This window comes from Pteropus alecto, unplaced genomic scaffold, assembly GCF_000325575.1.
Source record: "Pteropus alecto unplaced genomic scaffold, ASM32557v1 scaffold101, whole genome shotgun sequence".
NCBI lineage: Eukaryota > Metazoa > Chordata > Mammalia > Chiroptera > Pteropodidae > Pteropus > Pteropus alecto.
Window position 1 is genome coordinate 5299220 of NW_006432945.1, and position 10912 is coordinate 5310131.

At 35.0% G+C, this 10912-nt stretch overlaps 1 long non-coding RNA gene and 1 pseudogene across 1 annotated transcript; one reads left to right on the forward strand and one right to left on the reverse strand.

The window, feature by feature from the left end:
* Positions 1 to 2181: 2181 nt before the first annotated feature.
* Positions 2182 to 8217, forward strand: LOC112476424. Its single transcript, XR_003045060.1, has 3 exons — positions 2182 to 2310; positions 7633 to 7880; positions 8088 to 8217. It is a non-coding gene; the product is annotated as an uncharacterized LOC112476424 (long non-coding RNA).
* Positions 8218 to 10134: 1917 nt separating this feature from the next.
* On the reverse strand, positions 10135 to 10252 carry LOC112476505 (annotated as a pseudogene).
* Between the last annotated feature and the right edge of the window lie 660 nt (positions 10253 to 10912).

Here is a 10912-nt window from a genome sequence, read left to right on the forward strand (position 1 = left end):
CAAAGCAAATTACATACCCAAACCCTGATTCAAATGGTGCAGAAATAAACTTCACACTTCACGGGAAAAGTGACAAGATCACACTGGAAAGGGTCATGCATACTGTAATTTAGGACCATCTTTGGTACAGCATTATTGACCTACCAGTTACGAAAAGTGGTATGTTAAAATCTCCCCTCTTGACTGTGGATTTTCCTATATCTCTTTGTAATTCTGTCAAATTTTGCTCTATGTGTTTAAGGACAGATTATTTTATGTATACAAATTTAGAATTGGAATATTTTCCTGGAAAATTAAAACTTTTATTATTATAAATGAATGGGTTTTTCTCCCTGCTACTATTCTTTTTTGCTTCTCAGACATTCTTTTTTATATGAATATCCATCTGGTTGAAGAACTCCTTATAGAACTTTCTTGGCGAAGCTCTACTGAAGGTGAATTTATTAGTTTATTTATCAGGAAATATTTTTTATTTTGTTCTTGGTATCGAAAGATATTTTTGTGAGGTATAATAGCTTGACAATTATTTTCTCTCAACCCTGAAAATGCCATTGCACTATATTATGACTTCTGTTGTTCTTTTTTGAGATTTAGCTGGCAGTACAATTTGCACTTTCTTAAAGTTTTTTCCTTCTTGGCTGCTTTTTACTCTTTGCCACTTGTTTTCAGTGTTCCATAATTTCAATATAATGTGAGTGGATATGGTTTTCTTTTTATTTTGCCTGTCTGGAATTCAGTGGATTATTCAATCTGTGGATTGGTGGCTTTCATCCATATTTTAGCAATGATATTTTTTTCAAATATTGCCTGTGCCCTATTATTTCTCTCCTTCTTTTAAAATTTTAGTTAGATGTACATTTGACTTGCTCACTATTATTTACCTTTTCCATAGTGTCATTCATAACTTAAGCATATATCTATCTCCAAAAATTCTAGGCAGTATAAATTAAATCAAAAATTAGTTGCTTAATGACTTATATTGAAACATCTATAATCTTTTTTTTGAAGTATTTGTTTTTACATCATTCTCTCCCTTTCTGCTCACCTGTGCTCCAGAGGTCTGAGAACTGTGTCTTTGGAACTCAGTGTATGTCAGCTAGGTTAATAAAATGGATACTCACTTGTTAATCTTTCAAATCAAGCCTCCACATCCTGACACGTCAGTACTACTTTTTGAAACTAAGGATAATAATGTGTGTATGTGTGTGTGTGAATTATTTACCTGTCCAAATATTTTTATTAGAGAAAATCCACTCCATTATGCAGCTAAAAAGTTGGAGGAAGAAGGCAGGATCGGAGGGAAAGATTAAGATTTCTTTCTTTATCTCTTCGTTATTTCTCCTCATAGGAGAAGCGACATATCTGTTTGGGAGAGGGGAAAATTTGACCTTCATGTCAACCACATTAAACAGATGGTGGGGCCATAGCAGGGTGACTTTGTCAGTTCTTTCTTAGTTCTCTGCTAATCTCTATTTCTGTATTACCAGTTCATAAAATAAGCAAACCAGGTCTTTATTATCTCAGGTATGGCTTCCCCACCTTCGACTTAATGTTCGAGTCAGAGAAGTGTAGATACTGAATTCTAAGTCTTAAACAGAAAGAGGCAGTCGTACTAGAGTCTCCAATATACCTGGTAGCCACTGCCCTAATTAAAAGCTGATAATTTGTTCCATTTATCTCAATTTTGAGTCCTTTCTCTCTGTAGACTAGAAGCCAAGAAAGAAAGAGGGTAGTAGGATTCAGGCCTCATATCTTACCTTGGAATCTTCATAGATTGTTATAAAAATAAATACTTATGAGAGATAAAGGCTAGATGATTACTGTTATTGAGTACAATCAGTACAGTGAATTGGAAATTATTAAAATAAATGTTAATGGAAGAATATGGCTCTTCACTATTATGTAAAAGTTGGTGATTGAGAGAAAAAAAAGAAACAGGAAGAAAATCAGTAGAATGGTTTTGCAGATAATATATTTTAATTCTTTTTGTTTGTTTTCTAGTTTGCTGTTAACTGATTTTACAATTTTTGATGACTACTCACTCCGAGTCAGGGATTACATTTAGTAGAAGTTCTTGTATTCTTGAAAGAACTCTGTTAAGATTTATTGACATGAACACCTTCAATGTGCTATTCAATTTCTCAATGTTTTTTTCTGAAGAAAAACTCTTGCAACTTTTATAGGTGGAAGAAAAATAATCACTAAACCCAGCAAACAACACTCAAATGAGACATTACCAGTGAATAAAGGAATAGAGAATAATACTAAGAAATAAAATAGCCTGACAGTAAGTCCAGGATGAGAAAACAGGTAAGTATTTCTCTGTTTAAGAAAGAAAAAAACGCATTTTTGAGATTTTATTACTCATCAATGAAATGTGTAATTTGATAATACATATTAAATACCTCCAAAGCCTGCCTTCCAACACACTCATATACACACTCTCAAAAAAGGAAGAGTAAGAATAGTTTCATGAGATTTACTTTGGAAGATACACCAAACAAACAACCCAAAAAGCCAAAAACAAACAAACAAACAAGCAAATAAAAACCTCTCATAAAAAAAAACAAAAAGAAGTAAACAAAAACCCTATGACATTCACCTAGAATCTTGAATTAGTTTTCCCAATAAGTTAAAACTCTTTTATTTTGTAGAATATAGAAACTGTGCTTGCAGAGGTTAAATAGTTTGGCGGAGTTGACATGGGTAGTTGACAAGGAGGGGTCCAGACCCAAGTCCAGGCTTCCTTGTTCTTGATCACAAATTCTTTCAGTTAGGACATCTCCTCAAATTGAAAGTAGAAAAGTCCAAAATATAATGACATTATTCTGTAATGTTAAATCCATTTGTTCTGAATCATATTTTAGGGACATTATCAAACCATATCAGTCTCCAGTTGTATAAGAAATGATTCAATTTTAAGGGGAAATTAAGCTATAACTATTCGATGTCTAAAACAGTCTTTCTGTATGTTTGAGTTTTTTTGGTCATTATTCTCAAATGAATTTTTCTTGTAACGATATAAAATGCTGTTGATGAATTAAATGAATTTTTTTCACAGGTGAAAAAATTGACATCACAATACGGTGCCCTTACCGATGCAACGAAACCAAAGATGCAGTTAAAAACTGTGGTAGAGTGAATTACAAATTGCTGTTTTGTATGATATGTACTGCTTTTTTCCTGCACATAAGTTTTCAAAGAGAACAGTATACACTCTGATATGCTCTTAAGTCTAACAAGAGGAAAACAGTTTTGTATACCGTGAAATAATACTATATAATATGCACATGCTGTCGCCTGATTTTTTCCACATTCCCAAACTTCCCTTGAGCAAAGCTGTTAAAAATTATATCGAACAGTAGAAAAGAACAAAATCAGAAAGACGAAACTTGCTTAAAAGTCTTATTGTCTATTTCCCAAGCATCATCTTTTTGCCTATAGTCCAAAAGTGATTGTTCCATTTCTCCAGTTTATAGAAGGCATATATTTTCTGCTTCCCTCGAGCCCTTTCTTACACACACACACACACACACTCACTCACAAACAATGAAATCACTAATGAACTCCACATAGAAGAGAGAATTTAATTTTTTTTTTTTACTAATAGGAAAAAATTAAGAAGATACAGAAGCAGTTTATATTTTATATATATTAATATCTGAAGAGAAATTTAATAGATCCAAAATGAACTGTTAGCAGGAATTGCTTCCCGCACCTTAGAGGCATCATCTAGCTCTAGATTGCATCAATAGCTCTCTAGAGTTTTCAGAAATAATTAACTAATCTCAATAAGATAGTTGAACTATAATTTTAAGACTAGGTATCTGAAATAAAGTATAAATTACATTTCTGTTTAGTCATATCAGTATTAAGAAAATATAGATTTGCTAAACAGTTACATAAACTGTGAGTTTTCACATTACAAAGAGTGTGACCTCATTTTGCAAAATGATTAATTACTTCCCTTGATGCATTTAAGTCTTGGCTATCAAGTCATTAACTGCTTTCTAAGAGCAAGGAGGAGGAAAGTCAGAAATTCTGAAAGCTATACCTTTAGTAGCCATGCTAAGAAAAATAATTCAGAAATGGAGCTAAAGTATGTCTGAAACTAATAGGCAATAAAAAAATTAAGTTTTTAGTAATAAAATAGATTTCACACATCTTCAGAAATATATCTCTCAATCAATCTTTTCTCATCTTTTCTGTGCTAATGAATTTTATGTTTTAAGGAGTTTCCATCCTCTCTCTCTCTCTCTTTCTCTCTGTCTCTCTCTCTCTCTCTCACACACACACAATTTCTGAGTACTGTCTTCTCTATTTAGTTCAGGCTGGTCATGCTGTCAAGTGCAAGTCACAGCAACTTCAGGTTAGGACAAGCAGGTGACCTGAAGGAAATCCTCTACACACACTATTTTAGTGTAGTTATAAGACATTCCTGAGCAAATCCCCTACTTGGGTCTCTGCTAAGATCTATTTTCCTTCTGTTGCAAAGCTAATGAGTGAATGGTTGGTGGCTGTAATGTATTGTTCTTAGAGAAGGAATATAAAGGAGACCACATAGCATCTGATAGTCCATTGTCAAATGTTCTCTTCCTTTGGAGATAATTCTTATTTTTAAAAATGTCTTTATGAATATAAGGTGTAAAATCTGCTCATCAATGTTTTAAAATAAGGTAAAGCACAGCCGAACATCTTAAACATAGAATATCTCAAAGAGTCATAATTTCTTCTATGAAGAAAGTAACAGTACACCTCTGTCCTGTACACTGGTCACCTGGGCTTACTGCACACAGCCTTGGTTGCTTCTGAAGCAGTCCCTCTATGTCTGACCCTGCTATTCAGAGAGCCACCCAGCTATGGATTCTAAGGCAGAGGGCAGGAGCGGTACTGCATTTAGTAGGGAGTAAAGGGCCACACTTTGCCTCTTAGTGTCCTGAAAATTTTTTCTCACTGTAATCAAAAAATTAAAGTACTGTCCTCAGTTTTGGGAGGCATCTCAATGTAGTAAGGCAAGTATCCATCGAATTCTCGTCTGGTGAATAATAGCAAGAAGGTAGTATACTACAAAGGAATAAAACAATCTAAAAGTGATTTTACATACAGTGATATTTTACATTTAATTCACAACGATTTCTCCCCTTTTTTGTAAATGGTACAATAACACACAAAAAAAGCCTTGGGATAGGTATTCAAGGAGAGAAATTATCTAACCAGAATTATAGGCATATGCTCCCTACGAGGCTCCATTTCTTATGTACAATGGTGATAGGATAACAATAAAAGTATTGGATGTACCTTTCCACCAAGGGGCTACTGTTTACATTTTTATCATTATTATTTTACATTTTCTAGCTTTCAATTTTTCATATTTCAAAAAAAATTTTTTTTTTTTTTTTCCTGAGATCAGCTAATGGATGTCTTGGAGTACTTACTGGGAGGAAGAAAAAGGAGAAAAGAAATATTCACTTTGAATGTCACTTCATTACTATGCTTTGTACTCTTTACATATTCTTTTTCTTAGGTAGAAATTGTTATGATTATAAGACTGGATATATATTCTGTGAGGTGAAAGCAAAATAAGAAAAAATTTCTCTATGAGAAAAGTAAAATTGCTTTGTGTTTTTCTATAAGACATGGATAGATGTGTATGTATAACATATAGGCTTGTAAAATAAGCTGGCAGTGAAAATTCTTGCAATAGCAATATCTGAAAATATGAGTATGTAATTCACATAGATATGTAAAATATTCCACATTAATATCATATGCATCATGTTAATACCTTCTCTGCTTCTTGTGCATTAAATGACTCGATCTATTAGCCATTGTCATTTCAAAGGGACCGAGTTCTATCCTGACACCAGAATTTTTATATCTTAGAAAAAATTTGTAAAACTTATGAAGCAAGGTAAGCTGATTTGAGAAATCAATTCCTGTATTTTCCAGATCGAAGGCTAATTGTAGGTTCATCATAAAAGGCTGAGAAGAGTTTTTCCATTCCCATCTGTCATGAAGGGTCAGCCAAGAGTTTGTATTGTAGGACTTAGGCCAATGTTTCTCCAGGCCCTGGAACCACCTGTTTACATTTATTTAGGGCCCTTCCTGCAAATTCCTGGGATCCACTCAAAACTGATTGAATAAGGCATACATGTTAAAAGACACTTCAAGTGATCATCATGCACAGTGTGCTTTGAGAATGATTGATCAAGAGACCTGCTTTCTTCTCTTTTGTATTACCTTCACCATATAACCATTCTTGGGGAAGTCAGGCTCAAAAAAAGATGGAGTGAAGTTGCCTAGAAGAGAGAAGAATGAGGGGAGAGAGGCTGATGGTTGGAAGGAAGAAGAGAGGAGAGATTCATTGAGCTGGGCTGATAGCTGGCCTCTGTTGGGAGTGACTCATGGATACTGGAGGAATGATCCCTATAACTGAGCTGGTAGTCTGGGTAGACAAACTTTGGAAGGGACACCTCTCTAGCTTGCTGTGAAAAGGAGTATCCAACAGATACTTGATAGTAGCATCAATTATAGCAGAAAGAAAAACAATAAATATAGAAACCACCACAGACCAAAGACCAGACTGACCTTCAGTTTCCTGACATCAAATCATCAGATTTTATACCTTAAACTTAAACTACGTTATAGTCAATTATATCTCAGTAAAGCTGGTGGGAAAAAAAGAAAAAATACTCTAAAGACATTTGACAATTCTTGTATTCAAGAACGTGGAGCCAATTAATGTTTTTAAACGTAGAATTTATATATTCATTGAATATCGAAATTGTATATTATAGAGTTACAAACCTTTTCTGTTTCTTATTGCAATACATAAAATATAAAATATTTAAAACGTTTACTTTGTGAACCTTACTGAAAAATTCCTATGGCAGACACAGAACGGAAGCCATCTAATTTTATTTATTGAGATCGTGTGAGAGATTGCAACCTGTAATGTAGATTTAAGGAAAATGCTTTTTTCTTGGAATTTCAATAGTATTTAGTGTCTTTGGGAAAAGCATCAAGTTCAGTACTTGCTTATAATTTAAACTATTGATTCAAGTGTTTATATTTCTGGGAGTAAAGAGTACAATCATATAATATAATTAAAACATTCTTTAGATTTCATATAATGGAATGGAAATTGATTTATTTTGATTATACTAATAAAATCATTAAATACCCTGTATTGTCTGGACAGTTGGAAAGAATTTTAAAAGGCTTCTTCTTGAACTTTAGATAACTGTTCAAGTTCTCTGAAATATAGCTCAAGTGTTTTGACGAAGCTAGAGGCCTGATTTTTTCTTTTCTTTTTTTTTTTTAGGAGAAAGGCAATCAGAATTACATTATAGGCTATTCTAAGCTTTTCCTTTTTTTTCCTTTGAGCATTGTGGAAAGCTTTAATTAAATCCTTGAGAATGAATGGAAGTCTTTTGTCTGAAAAATGTTTCTAACTAGTTAGGATGTTGTCCTAGAAAAAGCAGTACATGATGAGTGAGGCAGCCAGGCTGTTTGTCTCAGTGCTGACACTGATGTACTGTGTGACTCTGAAGTAAGTCACTTCAAGTCTCTGTGACTTCATTTTTCCATCTATAAGAGAGAGATAATATCTATTCTGTGCCTATTTTGCAGGATTATCATGAGAGAGCTTCTCTCTGAGGGGCGAGTGCCTCCTGAGATAAAAGCAACGTGGACATCAGCAGTGAAGAGGAGAGTTCACGAAGGGATGCAGAATCCTCAGGGACTCAAACAGACACCGAGAGGATGAAGAACCAGGATGCACTGAAGGTGTAGGTTCGAATTATACAGAACTTGATGGAGGAAAAGATTACAAGGTCAACAGCAGTAGGAACTAGGACTGCAGACACATGAGAGTTGAGGTATTTCAAGTCCCAAATATTCTTTCCTTGGTTGTAGCTAGGGTCATTGTCAGTGTCATTTATCAGCTATAAATGGGAACTTTCAGAGGTGGAATGACAGGTGTAAATTAAGAAGTTGGAGGTAGATAAGAAGAAGAAAGAGGAGGAAAAAAAGGCAAAAGGGAAGAAAACGCATTTCTGTTATTTTCCTTTTGTCTTCTGTATAAGGGCTACGGAATGAGAGGAGGAAGAGAAGGAAGAGTGGAAAAGAGACATGGCATCTTGAGGGCAGAGAAGTATGGAGACCTTTTTGGGGAAAGATGTGACTCAAGAATCTGCTGAATATTTAGTTATAAGGTACGGTGTAGCAAGAGAAGATGTAGTGGAAAACTGATTATATATTCAATTTGAATGAGCACAAGAAGCATATTTGCTATAATCCAAATTCCGGAATCAGGAAGAAATGTATTTTCAATCACCAGAGAAGCTAGATCTAATTTTAACATCACTTTAAGAGAGACAGGACCAGAATCTATAGACCTTAGTTGAAGGCTTCATCATCTGTCACTTAGACTAGTATAATCATCTCTATTTTTTTTTTCTTCCTACTGTTAGTCACTTATAATTTATGCTAGGCATTGCAGTCAGAGTGATCTTAAAAAAACAAAAACAAAACAAAAAACCCACAAATCTCATCATTGCTTAAAAGTATTCATCGCCTGTAGAATGAAGTCCAAGTTCTTCAATGTCAGATTGCTAATTTTGGTCACACTGTAGCCCACCTCTCCAACCTCACCTCCCAATCCCCTCGACTGCAGAAAATTCAGTCTATTACCAATTTTGTTGCCCCGTAGAGTTACCAGAAACTTTGAGAACAGATCTGTCCTGGATGCCTCTTGCAGACCTAGCACCATCCACCCCCAGATTTCTGGTCTCCATGTTGCTTTTGGGCCACTGTCAAGATCACTTTCAATGATTTCCAAATTTTACTTGGATTGTAGCTCCTGTGAAGTCTGAAGCTGTGAAAAGTCTGAAATGTTACCTTACTTGGAAGCTAACAAGTTAACCTGCCATAATTTTCTACATCTCTGAATGTCTATCTTTATACCCATATCTACATCCATCTCTATATTTATATATCAATATCACCTATATATGTATATCTTTATAAACATGAGACCTCAGAATCAAGGAACAGACCTTTCTCATAGACCAGCTCACATCAGTTCCAAGCCCTAAATTATCCTTGAGGTGGCACAGTGAACGCCACATGTACCTACACATACAGGGTTTGTACTGTAAGCAAGGAATCGCCAAATTTTGAGGCTTAGAATTTATACAGGAGTTGCTAGCACATCTGCCCACCCTCCCCTCTGGCTTACAAGGAAGTGGGTGAGGATGGGAAGGGGAAAGAGAGAATGTAAACAAATACTCTGAGGAGAGGAAGGAAAGATCTCTCTTTCACCACTGTGTAATCTATACAAATGGTCCCAGCGAGATAAATCTCTACATGTCTCCAGACGCCTCTGTCTTTTGGGTTGCTCTTCAATTAGCCTCTCTTCTCAGAAAGCGCCGACTGCAGAAACATGAACATATTTGTGGAGCATCGTCTCCCAACAGCTGCCCTGCCTTGCGCTATTTCATCTCATTGCTTCTGTGTACCTTCTCTTATTTCCCTGGGTGAAAGACGAGGCAAGACTATAACATTTAGCACAATTTTAATGAAAGTTTGGGGATAATAGGAAAAAAGTACAACGCATAGAACACGTTATAATTGGCGTTGGATGTGGTCACTTTCAGAATTCACAAACCCTAAAACGGAGCCATTCTCTGGGGTGCCTTTCAGATGATCCCCTTCCTACGTCACAGGAACCAGGTGCCTGAGCATGTCTTACCTCCTCCAAATAAATAAACTGCCTGGAGCAGTTTACTGTGCTTGGAGCACCTGGCATTAATGCAGGAGAGTCAAACAGTGCAGTGGGACATAGTAGACAGCCGTGTCTCAATGTCAGTGAGATATATGAAGCTCATGTTGCAGATCAGTGAGGAGGGGATGTGTGATTTAATGAATGGTTCTGGGATAATATTTCATATTGAAGGAAAAGAAAACATATCCTATTTCTCACCATAAGCAAAATCCAGTTTAAAGTAGATTAACTATTTAAGTGTGAAAAGTAAAATGTGTTCTATTTTTTTTTAGGTGAGGCAACCCTTGGTTGACCTCACAGTTTGCAAAGACCTTGTCAGCTTACAATCCCTTATTTTTTTATTTTCTACGCTACAGCGATGGTCTTCCTAGGTGGTCTCCCATCCAAGTACTAACCAGGCCTGACCCTGCTTAGCTTCCGAGATCAGATGGAATTGGGGTTGTTCAGGGTAGCATGGCCGTAGACTGTTCTATTTTTTGGTAATTATTTATTAACAGATCTGTCTCAATATCAGACTGTAGTTTTTGTCACACAGGATGTTTATATTATATCACGTTTGAAAATATATTTTGAGATTCAGAGGAGATATCTTTGTGTCTCTAGAGCTCTGCAAAAAAAGAAAAAAGCAATATTATTATTCTTGACTGCCTTCATTTTTAAATTTATGATATTTCAAATACACTTCCATAAGAATTTAAGATGAAAAAGTATCAGAGATGTGAAAAAACTTGGAGAAGAAGATAAAGACAGAACAATTCAGTGGATAATAGGATTATAAACATTTATTTTTTTCTAAAATTTTTTTTAAAATTTGCATAGTACTAGGATGTTAAATAAAATATTAACATAAGACATTCTACATTACTTCTCAGCTCTCCTAACTCTAAATTATTACTAAATGTTACAAATTCTGATTTGGCTTTTAGTAGGTACTCATTGAATGGATTGAATGAATGAATTTAAAAGGATTTTTAATACTAGCAAATTTAATTTCCTATTCATCAGGCAATTATATGGCTATATCTCTTGGTTCTGAGGTAGAAAATGAAGGTGAGTATAAGAAACAACACCATGTTTAAAATGTTGTTGGAATGTGTAGTGGCCAGTTGTTATTGTTTTGTCTCT